Source organism: Spermophilus citellus (genome assembly GCF_964194105.1).
Source record: "Spermophilus citellus genome assembly, chromosome: 15".
NCBI lineage: Eukaryota > Metazoa > Chordata > Mammalia > Rodentia > Sciuridae > Spermophilus > Spermophilus citellus.
The window spans coordinates 16,892,849-16,907,709 of NC_138195.1; the positions used below are offsets into that span (position 1 = coordinate 16,892,849).

At 38.3% G+C, this 14,861-nt stretch overlaps 1 pseudogene across 1 annotated transcript; it reads left to right on the forward strand.

Moving 5' to 3' along the window:
- Positions 1 to 11,861: 11,861 nt before the first annotated feature.
- On the forward strand, positions 11,862 to 12,448 carry LOC308634505 (overexpressed in colon carcinoma 1 protein-like; annotated as a pseudogene). Its single transcript has one exon. The product of its transcript is annotated as an overexpressed in colon carcinoma 1 protein-like (transcript).
- The last annotated feature ends 2,413 nt before the right edge of the window (positions 12,449 to 14,861 follow it).

The following is a 14,861-nucleotide window of genomic DNA, read 5'->3' on the forward strand; positions in this document are numbered from 1 at the left end:
GATGTCCCATTCACATTGTCTCTGGACTTTGGCTTCCACTTCTCTGCACTGATATCCCTTCCTCCACAGAGTCATACAGTCCTGCTCTCCCATGCTCTCTAATCTTAGCTCAAATGTCACTTTACCAAGGGAGTGGGCCCTAGCCAGCCTGTCAAAAATCACATTCTCTCCTTTCTACTTCTTTTTTTTTTCCTGTTGTATGCATCACTTTCTAACATTTTACTATATATTTGATCATTCTGTTTGGAATTAATTGAATTCTCTGTCCACAATGTAGATATCATTCATCCATCCATCAACAACAGGGACTGGTTCTAAGAAATGAGTCACTAGGTGATTTTGTTGGGTGAACATCATGGAGTGTACTTACGCAAACCTAGATGGTAGTGACTTAACTATACCTAGACTATATGGTATACCTACTTAAATTCTATTTTTATTTTTACAAATTTTTTAAAAAGCTAAGACACAAACATGCACATTAGCCTTGGCCTATATAGGGGTCACCTTCACATCTTGTTCCACAAGAAGGCTTCTGGAGCAATGGCACACAGCTGTCAACTCTCATGATAACAATGCTTTCTTCTGGAATCCCTTCTGAAGAACCGGTCTGAGGCTACTTTACAATTAATTTTATTAAATTTACTTTTTTACTTTTTATTTTTTGTGTTCCTGGGGACTGAACCCAGGGCCTTGTGGTTGCTAGGCAAATGCTTTACCACTGAACTTGCCCAAGTTTGTTTGTTTGTTTCTAAGTAAGTAGAAGGAGTGCATTCACATATATGATTAAAAATTATAGTAGTAAATACATAATCCAGTAACATTGTTGTGGTTTGGATTTTAAATGTCTCTCAAAAGCTTGTATGTTGAAGGTTTGTCCTAGCTGGTGACACTATTGGGAGGTGGTAGAAACTCTAAGATGTGGAGACCCCTTAGAGAAAGTAGTTCATAGAGGTTTGTATTTTGTCCCCAGGCTCTGGGACTCTTTCTCTCTTCCTCTTTTGTTCTGTCACAGCCACCATGATATTCTGCCTCACCCCACAAACCCACAGGGCCAAGTGACTAGGGACTGAAACTTCTGAAACTGAGAGCCAAAAAACCTTTCCTTCTTTAAATTGTTTTTCTCAGGTATTTTGTCACAGTGATGGAAAGCTGACAAACACAAACATAGTCGTTTATTATCATTGTCAAGCATTATAAATTGTATGTAATTGTACATGACATAGTTTTATAGAATGGGCAATGCAGTAGTTTTGTTTACATCAGCACTGCCAGAGTACAAGTAATATGTTGCAGTAGAATGTTGCAATAACTATCATGTTACTAGCAATAGGAATTCCTTAGCTCCATTATAATCTTAATCTTATGGGACCACTGAGGCATATGTTGACTGAAAAATAGCTATGTGGTATATGATGTAATAGTGTAAAATATAAGCACCCGGAACAATTTCTGGCACATAGAAGATGCTTATTAAATATTTATTGAAGGAATGAATAAGCCAATGAAAAAATAGATGGATACAAAACTAATTTATCCATGTATGTGTCACTTGGCACCCTGTGCCTCCCCTGAGCCCATTCCTGCATGTTCTTTATCGTTAAGCCCCAAATCCAACTAGCGGAGGCCATGCAGATATTTCCTGACATTCCTGGGAGAGATGGAGGAGGAAGTTACAACAAATATTATCCCATCACATTTTTAGTTCAGTCTTTCCCTCCTTAGAATCTGACTCAGTTTTCCTATTTTTTGCCCCTTTATTTTTTGCTAAATTTCTTACCCTTTTACCAGCTTTCTGTGCCACCCTACATCTTATATATGCCATTCAGCAAAATCCAAGACTGATTAAGCCCAGCCAAACAAGTGGCTTCCTATCTCTTCCATGACCAGGGCAACGAGAAACGTCAATAGAAGGAGGATTGTAATGCTTGGGCATTTTGAGAAAAGTAGACTTCACCCTTAAGGCCTCTCCACCTTGATGTCCCAGGTGTTTATTCCAGGCATTGCCCCTTAACATTCTTTACCTGAGTCTTCAGCTTTTAAAAAGGTGTAAAATTCTTTATTGTTTTTGAAAGTACAGGAGAGAATGAGAGAATTCCTTTCTGATCCTTGCTCTTTGGAAAAAGAAAATGTATTCCAAGAGGCAGGAATACTAGAGGGTGAGAAGCACGTGTAACTGTAATTAGAGATGTGCAATTTCAAAGGTAGGGTCTTTCCAGGAGGGAAACCCAAGCCCGGGCTTGGCGTTTATTGCTCTCTCAGCTGCCTGTTCCTTCCTCCTGGATCATGTGGGACTAAGCTCACAGTCAGGAAATGACTTGAGGACTCTCCGTCTATTTGCTGTGATTCTTTTTTCTCTTACTTTAATGGCTGCTTTAAGCTTATAGTGTACCTCATTAACTCATTACAGTCTTTCCTACAGCATTTTTACCCCACTTTGTATCCAGTACTAGAATCACCATAGTGTACTTCCTTTTCCTCTCCTGGCCTTTTGTACTTTTTGAGAGAGAGAGAGAGAGAGACAGAGAGAGAGAGAGAGAGAGAGAGAGAGAGAGAGAGAGAGAGAGAGAAAGAAGAAGAAGAAGAAGAAGAAGAAGAAGAAGAAGAAGAAGAAGAAGAGGAGGAGGAGGAGGAGAAGGAGGAGGAGGAGGAGGAGGAGGAGGAGGAGGAGGAGGAGGAGGAGGAGAAGAGAGAGAATTTTTTAATATTTATTTTTCAGTTTTTGGTGGACACAACATCTTTGTTGGTATGTGGTGCTGAGGATCAAACCCAGCGCCCCGTGCATGCCAGGGGAGCGCACTACTGCTTGAGCCACATGCTCCTGTATTTACAATTTTGGATCCTCTTCATTCCCTCACAGATCTGGCTTTCCACGCCGGGGTCCGTTCCTTCTGCCTCAAGAATGTCCTTAACATTTTTTGTAGTGCAGGTCTGCTGGCAATGGCTTCTTTTAGTTGTTTATTTCTGAAAAAAGGTATTTATTTAGCTTTTACTTATTAAACATGTTTTTTATTGGGTAAAGAACTCTATGATGTGTCTTGTAGCCTCTGCATGTTTTTGGAGTGTAGGATTTGTTCGGCAGCTTTGATCCACGGGTTTATAGTTTTGATCAGGTTGGAAAATTTCAGAAATGATTTCTCAGAATGTTTTTTCTATTCCTCCACTTTGTATTCATTTGGCTAACTTTTATCTCTCACTGTTATATTTTGGAAAGTTTCTGTATCTTCAGGATTACTAACCTCTTCATCTGCAGTGTCTAATCTGCTGTTCATGCCACCCAGCATAGTTTTCATTTTATCATCTCACACAGGGCAGTTTTCATGTCTAGAAGTTCAACTTGCCTCTATTTTGTGTCTTCCATACAGCTAACTTTTGAAAATACATAGTGCAGTTATGATAGTTGTTTTAGTGTCCTTGTTTTGTTGGTTCTGGGTCTAGGCTGATTGATTGATTTTTCTTATTATTGTGCATTCTACTTCTTTGCCTGTGGTATGTTTCAGTTGGGTATCTGATTTGGCGAATTTCTCCCTGTAACCTGTTGCATGCATTCCAAAAATATTCTTGGGCTTTGTTTGGGAAGCAGTTGAGCTACTTGAAAACAGTTTTACTTCTTAAGTTTTGTTGAATGAGGCCAGAGAGGGTTTAATCTTGGACTAATTATTCCCCACTGCTAAGCCTAGACTCTCTAAATACTCTGTTAATGTCCCTTGAATTGTGAAGTTTTCTGGTCTGTCTGGTAGGGCCAAGAACTATTCCTGGTCCTGTGTGAACCCCAGGTACCATTTTCTCTGATCTCTTTCCCAGGCATGGGTTAGTTTTCTCACATGTATGTGCTGAATATTCAAGGGCGATCCTCTGCAGAGCTGAGTTCCCTCTTTGTAAAGCTGTTTTCTACCTGTGTTCTGTTTTACAGAGTCTAATTGTCTTGCTATCCTCACTTTTGGCTTCTCAACTTAAGAGTTCTGGATTCCTCGTGTGTTCTTCTCCTTACCCTATGACTTGGAGAGGCTTCCAGTGAGCTGCAGCAATTGTAGGGTTTTGTCTCATTTCTTTCTTTCTTTTTTAAACCATATTTTAATCCATGAATTTTGTTTTATCTTTTTCTTTGCTTTCAGATTATTAACAAAAGATAAGCCTTTAGACATATAGAGCTTTTTGCAGCTTGCTTTTTTTTTCTGAATACCTATTGTGTACCAGATAAACATATCTTTCATCTGAAAATGAGCAACTAGATATAGAGGCTTGGTAAAAATGTATTCTCAATCCACTTGGTAAGATTATATTATTTGCCTAGTTTATATTGGTTGTATTAGTTTCTAATGGTGCTGAAACAGATTATAATGAAATTAGAGGCTTAAAATAACAGTGTTTTTTATTAGTACATCATAATTATACATAGTATTTGGGTTCATTTTGACATAATAACACATGTAAGGAATTTGATTTTAATTCCCTTCCCTCTCCCATTTCTCTCTCTCCTCCCTACCCCTATTCCTCCTCCTCTCCTCTATCAATATTCCTTTTACTCCTTTATTTTTGATAGATATTTTCTACATATACAGAAAGGTAAAATTCTTTTAGGTATATTTATATATGTATAGAACATGATTTTCTTAAATTAATTCCATATTTCTTCCCTTTCCCTTCCTTCCTCCTTCTCATTCTCCTGCATTTATTCCAATGATGATCTACATATTTATGATAGCTTATCCACTTCCCCACCACCTTCTTTTGATAATTTTGCTCTAGTTTCCACATATGAGGGAAAATATTTGGTTCTTGATTTTCTGAATCTGACTCATTTCACTTAGCATGATTTTCTCCATTTCCATCCATTTACAAAAAAATGCAATTAGTTAATTCTTCTTTATGGCTGCACCTCATTTATTACTATCTCTTAGGGTTCAATGTCTTACATTGCCTTTGTAAAGTGTCTTGAAAAACTATTGTCTCATATATCTTGTACATTTTTTTGTTCAAGCCTTATTATTCCTTCTTGGTCAGAAACAGAGTCTACTTTCAATATGTAGATAATATTATTATAATATTAATATATTGTATTATTATACTGTTATTATATTATTAATAATAATATCATTAATTATTTCATTGAGAAAAATGTGCTAATAATTATTTATTTATTTATTTTTTACATTTTTTTTATTGGTTGTTCACAACATTACAAAGCTCTTGACATATTATATTTCATACATTAGATTGAAGTGGGTTATGAACTCCCAATTTTACCCCAAATGCAGATTGCAGAATCACGTCAGTTACACATCCACAATTTTACATAATGCACTAATAGTAATTGTTGTATTCTGCTACCTTTCCTATCCCCTACTATCCCCCCTCCCCTCCCCTCCCGTCTTCTCTCTCTACCCCATCTACTGTAATTCATTTCTCTCTTTGTTTATTTTCCCATTCCCCTCACAACCTCTTATATGTAATTTTGTTTAGCAATGAGTGTCTCCCTTCATTTCCATGCAATTTCCCTTTTCTCTCCCTTTCCCTCCCATCTCAAGTCTCTGTTTAATGTTACTCTTTTCTTCCTACTCTTCCTCCCTGCTCTGTTCATACTTGCTCTCATTATATCAAAGAAGACATTTGGTATCTGTTTTTCAGGGTTCGGCTAGCTTCACTAAGCATAATCTGCTCTAATGCCATCCATTTCCCTGAAAATTCTATGATTTTGTCATTTTTTATTGCTGCATAGTACTCCATTGTGTATAGATGCCACATTTTTTTTATCCATTCATCTATTGAAGGGCATCTGGGTTGGTTCCACAGTCTAGCTATTGTGAATTGTGCTGCTATGAACATCGATGTGGCAGTGTCCTTGTAGCATGCTCTTTTAAGGTCTTCAGGGAATAGTCCGAGAAGGGCAATAGCAGGGTCAAATGGTGGTTCCATTCCCAGCTTTCCCAGGAATCTCCAAACTGCTTTCCAAATTGGCCGCACCAAATTGCAGTCCCACCAGCAATGTACAAGTGTACCCTTTTCTCCACATCCTCGCCAGCACTTGTTGTTGTTTGAATTCATAGTGGCTGCCAATCTTACTGGAGTGAGATGGTATCTTAGGGTGGTTTTGATTTGCATTTCTCTGACTGCTAGAGATGGAGAGCATTTTTTCATGTACTTGTTGATTGATTGTATATCCTCCTCTGAGAAGTGTCTGTTCAGGTCCTTGGCCCATTTGTTGATTGGGTTATTTGTTATCTTATTGTCTAATTTTTTGAGTTCTTTGTATACTCTGGATATTAGGGCTCTATCTGAAGTGTGAGGCGTAAAAATTAGTTCCCAGGATGTAGGCTCCCTATTTACCTCTCTTATTGTTTCCTTTGCTGAAAAAAAACTTTTAAGTTTAATTAAGTCCCATTTGTTGATTCTAGTTGTTAACTCTTGAGCTATGGGTGTCCTATTAAGGAATTTGGAGCCCGACCCCACAATCTGTAGATTGGAGCCAACTTTATCTTCTATCAGACGCAGAGTTTCTGATTTGATATCAAGCTCCTTGATCCATTTTGAGTTAACTTTTGTGCATGGCGAGAGAAAGGGATTCAGTTTCATTTTGTTGCATATGGATTTCCAGTTTTCCCAACACCATTTGTTGAAGATGCTATCCTTCCTCCATTGCATGCTTATAGCCCCTTTATCAAATATAAGATAGTTGTAACTTTGTGGGTTAGTCTCTGTGTCCTCTATTCTGTACCATTGGTCCACCCGCCTGTTTTCGTACCAGTACCATGCGGTTTTTGTCACTATTGCTCTGTAATATAGTTTGAAATCTGGTATCACTATGCTGCCTGATTCACACTTCCTGTTTAGAATTGCTTTTGCTATTCTGGGTCTTTTATTTTTCCATATGAATTTCATGATTGCTTTATCTATTTCTACAAGAAATGCCATTGGGATTTTGATTGGCATTGCATTAAACCTATAGAGAACTTTTGGTAATATAGCCGTTTTGATGATGTTAGCTCTGCCTATCCATGAACAGGGTATATTTTTCCATCTTCTAAGATCTTCTACTTCTCTCTTTAGGGTTCTGTAGTTTTCATTGTATAAATCTTTAACCTCTTTTGTTAGGTTGATTCCCAAGTATTTTTTTTTTTTGAGGATATTGTGAATGGAGTGTTTTTCCCCATTTCCGTTTCAGAATTTTTGTCACTGATATACAGAAATGCCTTTGATTTATGCGTGTTGATTTTATATCCTGCCACTTTGCTGAATTCATTTATTAGTTCTAGTAGTTTCTTTGTAGACCCTTTTGGGTCTTCTAGGTATAGAAACATGTGATCTGCAAATAGTGATCATTTAAGTTCTTCTTTTCCTATTTTTATGCCTTTAATTTCTTTCGTCTGTCTAATTGCTCTGGCCAGTGTTTCGAGAACTATATTGAATAGAAGTGGTGATAGAGGGCATCCCTGTCTTGTTGCAGATTTTAGAGGGAATGCCTTCAACTTTTGTCCATTCAGAATGATGCTAGCCTGAGGCTTAGCATAGATAGCTTTTACAATATCAAGGTAAGTTCCTGTTATCCCTAGTTTTTCTAATGTTTTGAACATAAAGGCATGCTGTACTTTGTCGAATGCTTTCTCTGCATCTATCGAGATGATCATATGGTTCTTATCTTTAAGTCTATTGATGTGGTGAATAACATTTATTGATTTCCGTATGTTGAACCATCCTTGCATCCCAGGGATGAATCCTACTTGATCATGGTGCACTATTTTTTTGATGTGTTTTTGTATTCGATTCGCCAGAATTTTATTGAGGATTTTTGCATCTAGGTTCATTAGAGATATTGGTCTGTAGTTTTCTTTCTTTGAGGTGTCTTTGTCTGGTTTCGGGATCAGGGTGATGTTGGCCTCATAGAATGAATTTGGAAGAGCTCCCTCTTTTTCTATTTCCTGAAATAACTTGAAAAGTATTGGTATTAATTCTTCTTTAAAGGTTTTGTAAAACTCCGCTGTATACCCATCCGGTCCTGGGCTTTTCTTGGTTGGTAGTCTTTTGATGGCTTCTTCAATTTCATCTATTGATATTGGTCTGTTCAGACTGTCTATATCCTCCTGACTCAGTCTGGGCAAATCATATGACTTAAGAAATTTATCGATGTCTTCACTATCCTCTATTTTATTGGAATATAGATTTTCAAAATAATTTCTAATTGTCTTCTGTATTTCTGTAGCATCTGTTGTGATATTGCCTTTTACATCCCGTATGTTAGTAATTTGAGTTCTCTCTCTTCTTCTCTTCGTTAGCATGGCTAAAGGTCTGTCGATCTTATTTATTTTTTTGAAGAACCAACTTTTAGTTTTGTTAATTTTTTCAATAGTTTCTTTTGTTTCAATTTCATTAATTTCCGCTCTGATTTTAATTATTTCTTGCCTTCTGCTACATTTGCTGTTGTTTTGCTCTTCCTTTTCTAGGGCTTTGAGTTGGAGTGTGAGCTCATTTATTTGTTGGTTTCTTCTTTTTTTGAGGAATGACCACCAGGCGATGAACTTTCCTCTTAAAACTGCTTTCATTGTGTCCCATAGATTCCGATATGTTGTGTCTGTATTTTCGTTTATCTCTAAGAATTTTTTGATTTCCTCCTTTATGTCTTCTGTAACCCATTGATCATTCAGTAACATATTGTTCATTTTCCATGTGATGTAGGATTTTTCCTTCCTTCTTTTATCATTGATTTCCAGTTTCATTCCATTAGGATCAGATAAAATGCATGGTATTATCTCCACCCCTTTATATTTACTGAGGGTTGCCCTATGGCATAATATATGGTCTATTTTTGAGAAGGATCCATGTGCTGCTGAGAAGAAAGTATATCCATTTGATGATGGTTGATATATTCTATATAAGTCAGTTAAGTCTAGGTTATTGATTGTGGTATTGAGTTCTATAGTTTCTTTATTTAACTTTTGTTTGGAGGATCTGTCCAATGGTGAGAGAGGTGTGTTGAAGTCTCCCATAATTATTGTGTTGTGGTCTATTTGATTCTTGAACTTGAGGAGAGTTTGTTTTATGAACGTCGCAGCACCATTATTTGGTGCGTAAATATTGATAATTGTTATGTCTTGTTGGTGAATGGTTCCTTTTAACAGTATATAATGACCTTCTTTATCCCTTTTGATTAACTTAGTCTTGAAGTCGATTTTATTCGATATGAGGATGGCCACCCCTGCTTCCTTACGAGGACCATGTGCGTGGTATATTTTTTCCCATCCTTTCACCTTCAGCCTGTGTATGTCTTTTCCCATCAGATGTGTCTCCTGGAGGCAGCATATTGTTGGATTTGTTTTTTTAATTCATGATACCAGCCTATGTCGCTTTATTGGAGAGTTTAAGCCATTAACATTCAGAGTTACTATTGATATGTGGTTTGAACTTCCATCCATGTTTGATTGTTTATCCTTTTTTTAAAAAAAAATTTAGTTTGTTTCTCCATGATTGTCTTTCCCCTCGCCCTCTGTCTTTACTGAGGCACTTCCCACTGATGGTTTTGGTTATTGTTTTTCATTTCTTCCTTGTGTAGTGTTTTGCTCAAGATGCTTTGCAATGCTGGTTTTCTGGCTGCAAATTCTTTTAACTTTTGTTTATCATGAAAGATTTTTATTTCGTTGTCATACCTGAAGCTTAATCTTGCTGGATACAGAATTCTTGGTTGGCATCCATTGTCTTTCAGTGTTTGAAATACATTGTTCCATGACCTTCTTGCTTTCAGTGTCTGTGATGAAAAATCCGAGGTTAACCGTATTGGTTTACCCCTAAATGTAATCTGTCTCCTTTCTCTTGTAGCTTTTAATATTTTCTCTTTGTTCTGTATATTGGATATTTTCATAACAATGTGTCTTGGCGTTGGTCTACTGTGATTTTGTGTGCTCGGTGTCCTGTATGCATCTTCAATTTGTATATCTGTTTCCTTTTTTATTTCTGGAAAGTTTTCTGTAATTATTTCATTCAGCAAGTTTCTCATTCCCTTGGTTTGAATCTCTGTACCTTCTTCTATCCCGATGACTCGTAAGTTCGGTTTCTTAATGTTATCCCATAATTCTTGGATGTTTTTCTCGTGATTTTTTACCAGCCTTTCTGAGTTGGCTAGACTCTTTTCAAGATGGTATATTTTGTCTTCATTATCTGATGTTCTGGTTTCTACTTGCTCCACTCTGTTAGTGATACTCTCAATTGAGTTTTTAATTTGGTTTATCGTTTCCTTCATTTCTAGAATTATTGTTTGATTATTTTTTATAATCTCTATCTCCTGATAAAGATGCTTAACTTCTTCTTTTATCTGTTTGTGAAATGCATTCTCAATGTGTTCTTTCGCTGCTTGAATTTGCTGTCTTGTATCCTCTTTAAGGTTCCATTCCATCTGTCTTAGGTGTTCCTTGAGTTCTTTATATGACCATTTTTCTGATGACTCTAGGTCCTCCTGAATATTTAGGCTGTCCTGCGTTGTTTGTACTCCTTTTCTTCCTTGTTTTTTGAAGCTGCTCATGTTGCTTCTTGTTCTGTTTGACTGCTGAGTTACTGTTTACTCCTATAAATTAGTTTGATGCTTGGGAGGAAAGGTATTTGAAGGGAAGGGAAGAAGTCTCTAAAGAGAATGAGAGTAGGCAGGTAGAATTCAAGAAAAAAGGGGGGATAAGAAAAATGAGAAGACTAAAGAAGAAAAAGAATAGGAACTAAAAAAGAAAAAGATTAAAAAAAAATAATAATAATTAAAAAAATTTAAATTAAAATTAGTAGAAAAAAAATTTAAAAAAATATTTTGTAAAAAAAAAATTAATAAAACAACAAGAAAGAAAAAAATGAAAATGAAAGAAAAACCTAAATCAAAAAAAAAAAAGAGAGAAAAGAAAAAGAAAAAAAAATCCTAATAAATGCAGTCTTAGAGTTTGATTAACTTCTCTTCCAGTAGATGGCGCTGTGCCCACCAGGTCAAGTTTCTCCTGTCAATACGCGGGAACCAATCACTGTGCAGCAGCTCCTCCCAGACTGGGCGAGTCTCCAATCCTGAGTGTCTAGGGCCTCCTCTTGTGTCTAGTCACTTCCCACTTTTTCTCTAGCCAGGCCCCTCTCACCACAATACTGGCTACACGCCAAGTCTGCTGCTCCCGGGAGCCCTGTTTTCATGAACGACTGGGCACACTCTTCCAGTTTGCCATTCCCTCAGACCCTAAGCTTGTAGAGTTTGGGGCTGAGAATCCTCAGCGGCTTTTCCTTGCCCTCTGGTATCCACTTCCCCGTAGGTGGTGCAAGAGACCTCAGCAGTCAGCCCTGGTGGGAGCGGTAGTTCCGCTTGCGAGACCCGCACCACCTCTGATTCCCTCGGGCTGGCTGAAGCACTCACAGGAGAGCTGGGAGGTGCCCTTAGGGGAGAGCTGGGAGGGGCTCTTAGAGTTTTCCCGATGTGTGGAGAGGCAAGGCTATGGGATCACACACCTGTTTCAACGAAGTTATCTCCTCCGCAGCAGTCTGATGACACGGTTTCCCTTTGCCGGGAGACTAATTCAACGGGTGGGTCCTTCTCTCCCAAGCCCTGTTTCAAACCTGTGGCCACTACTTATGAAGGCTCGGTAGGCATTTACCTTCGTATGATGAGAAGGGCTGACCAGTTGTTTCAGCGGGATGAATTAATGCCGAGTCATAGCTGTTTGTCTGCGGGAAGCAGGTGACCGGGAGTTTCTGTGCTAATAATTATAAAGGGCTAATCTAGATCTTGGCAGATAGTAAGTACCCATTAACACTAGATATAACTACAACTAGGAATAATGTTATTGCTACTGCTATTGCTGGTGCTGCTTGTAATCATCTCAAAGGGATAATATGTGGCGGCAGGAGGGGCGTCCCCCGGGCGTCCCCCACGGGTCCTCCGCTCCCGCCCGCTTGCCAGCTTCCAGCTCGGGGCGCGCCGCCCTCTGTCTGGTCTCCGCCCCCAGGACCCGCGGCCGGGAGCTCCTGAGCGCGGCTTCCTGGGCCAGTGGTGCGATGGGCTGCGGGAACTCCACCGCTACCAGCTCGGGCGGGGGCCGAGGCCCTGCGGGAGCAGCTAAAGATGTAGCATAAGAATCGATAACAGAAGGTGACAAGAGGAGAAACTCTGGAGGAGTATATGTTGGCCTTCCATCTGAAGCTGTCAGTATGGTGTCCAATCAAACCAAGACTGTACGAAAAAATTAGAGGAAAATAACATCCCGACTCAATAATCAAGAGCTTGCTCATCAATTTGGAAGGAGTTAGGCCCCAGGGACATTTCAACGTGCACAGACATTCCCAAGGAAATTCTAAAGTCACCCCCTCCCCAATCCTAAGTGAAAGAAAGCATGGGCTCAGTTCACAGCGACAGCAGAGGGATCCGGTCAGGCAGTGTGCTTTTTATGGACTCTGTGGCTCGCCCAGGAAGACAAGCACAGACTGTCTGGAGGCCATTGTCCAGCCTGGGCTGTCGTGCTCCAGCACTGTCTCTGGCCACTCAGCTTGTGGATGTCATGTCTTTTCTCTGATACTTTTTGGATAATTTTTATATAACAAAATCCTTATTCTATTTATAACTTTAGATAATAAGGCATTATAAATGCATTACCTAAAGTAAAATATTTGGCCTCTTTAACTGTTTCTACTTCACATTAATTTTTAGCTGTAAAATTGGTAAATGGATTCTTACTACTATCTCTTTCCCTTTTTTACTATTTGGTTTTCTAATTTGATTTAGATGTTAGAGAATTTTCTTTATTTGAAACATTGTATAGCATTGCAGTATTTAAAAATAAACTAGTTAAATTTGCATGCCAAAAAAAAAAAAAGGGATAATATGTGTTAATCAAAGTGGTGAGCCAGGCCCTGGCTGTAAGTATTCAATTAATATCACTGCTTCTTTTCCTAATCTGTGGCGGTCATCCTGTCACTGCTGTTACTAAAGTAATGGTCATTATTACTACCATTGGAGCTTAGCAACATTGGCCTTGAAAGAATCTCAGTGGAATGGAAACTGACCAAACACTTGTGAGAGGTTGTGAATCAGGGTTTATCTGAGAAGTGGAGAAACATGAATCCTCTAATCTAAGCTAACTGGGTACTGCCTGGAAGAATCACCATACCTGATTAGTCATGATTCCTGCTTGGGTTTGGAATTATACCTTTTCTTTGGAAGTTACAAAACAGTGTCAAGAATTCAGCTTTTCTGTTCTGGAGTCTCCCCAGGCCAGACATGCCTTCCTTCTTTTTCCATTATCTCATGTGACCTCTTAGCATTGAATAGAATGGGAGCAAGCATCCACTGGTGACCCCCAGTGTATCAGAAACTCTGTGTTGCTAATGTTAAGATTCCATTCAGTTTTTGAATCTTAATTTCATAACTAGGGAGAAAATAATATTTATCTCATAGTGTTCTTATGAAATTGAATTTAAAATATACATAAAACATCTTGAGTAGTATTGGAATTATCTGTATTTAATACTTTTACTTACTATTATCTTAAAAAAACCTATATTGTAGTTGTAAAATTATTTCCATTTTATGGACAGATAAAATATTGTTCACATAGGACAATTGATGGAGCCAATAGCAGATCCACAGTGAGTGACAAGCCCATATCCTAAATGCCACTTATTCATTCATTGGGTTATATATGTCACTTCTCTACTGAGCACAAAATATAGACAGACGGGTAAGTTTATAAATGCAGTAAAATATCATGAGAACATAGATAAAATTTTGTGTGTATGTGGGGTGGGGCTAATTTTACATGGCTTTGGGAGAGAGGGGATTGTCATTTATGTAAATACATTACTTGGAGTAAATTTTGAGCTGAGTTAGTGTTTGCCCAATAAAAAGGTAGAGAACCTGCATTCTGAGCAGAGGAAACAGCATGAATTCAGGCTAAGAAGCATAAAATTGCCAGATGACCAGCATGGAATGCCAATGGAATGCCATCAATACCAATGGTGTTTGATGAGAAAAGTAGAAGGTCTTCATTGTCAAGAAAGGAGTTGGAATTTGATCTTGCAGGCCATGGGGAGCCATTAAAAGCATTTAAATTGAAAATGCCTCAGCCAGTTTTGCAGCATTTTAAAGCAAAAATAAGACAAATTTGCATATTCACAAAGTCATGCCTAGTATGATTTTAGGTGATGAGGAACTGAGAAGCTTAGTGCAGATAGCTGATAGATGTTTTCATACTGTTCTCTCTGCTGGGAGGATGCTCTCCTGATGGAGATGGACTGGATGGAGGTCCTCAGTTTGTGATGGGAGGTTGTCAATGAACAAGTGTCACTTTAGGGTGTGAGGATAAGAAGCCAGTGCCTGGATGTACCTTCCCCATGTCCTTGAATGAGGGGAGGATGAATCTGCAGCCTCTCCCCACTGCAGTGATCCTGAGCGTAATTTCTCTTAATAAACATCCTTGTCAATTCTTGTTGAAAGATCCAAAGTCCAAAGCTTCTCTGAGGATGTGTAAGGGGATCAATCTTTAACCACTCTGGCTTTTGTTAACTTGTTCTCATTCATTTTTCAACTCTCTAAAAATTTTTGAAATGTCTTTTTAATGAATGTCTTTTCCCTTCATTTTTAAAGATTTTTCTACCTTGATGTTTATTTCAGTTTCACCCCCGAATTAGAATCCTTATGTTCATTTTAATTTCATTTCATTTTAATTTTTTTTTGTGTTGATTTTTCAAAAGGTTCACATTGTCTGTTGGGGATAATTGGAGGAGCATGGCTTGGGTGTGAGGGTACCTACCCAGGGAATATTTGTTGTGTGGTCCAGGTGTCATGATGGGCGCCACAATTGAGGGAATCCATGGGCAATTGTAAGAAGGAAGGACTGAGGATGTTGATGAGTATCACTTAC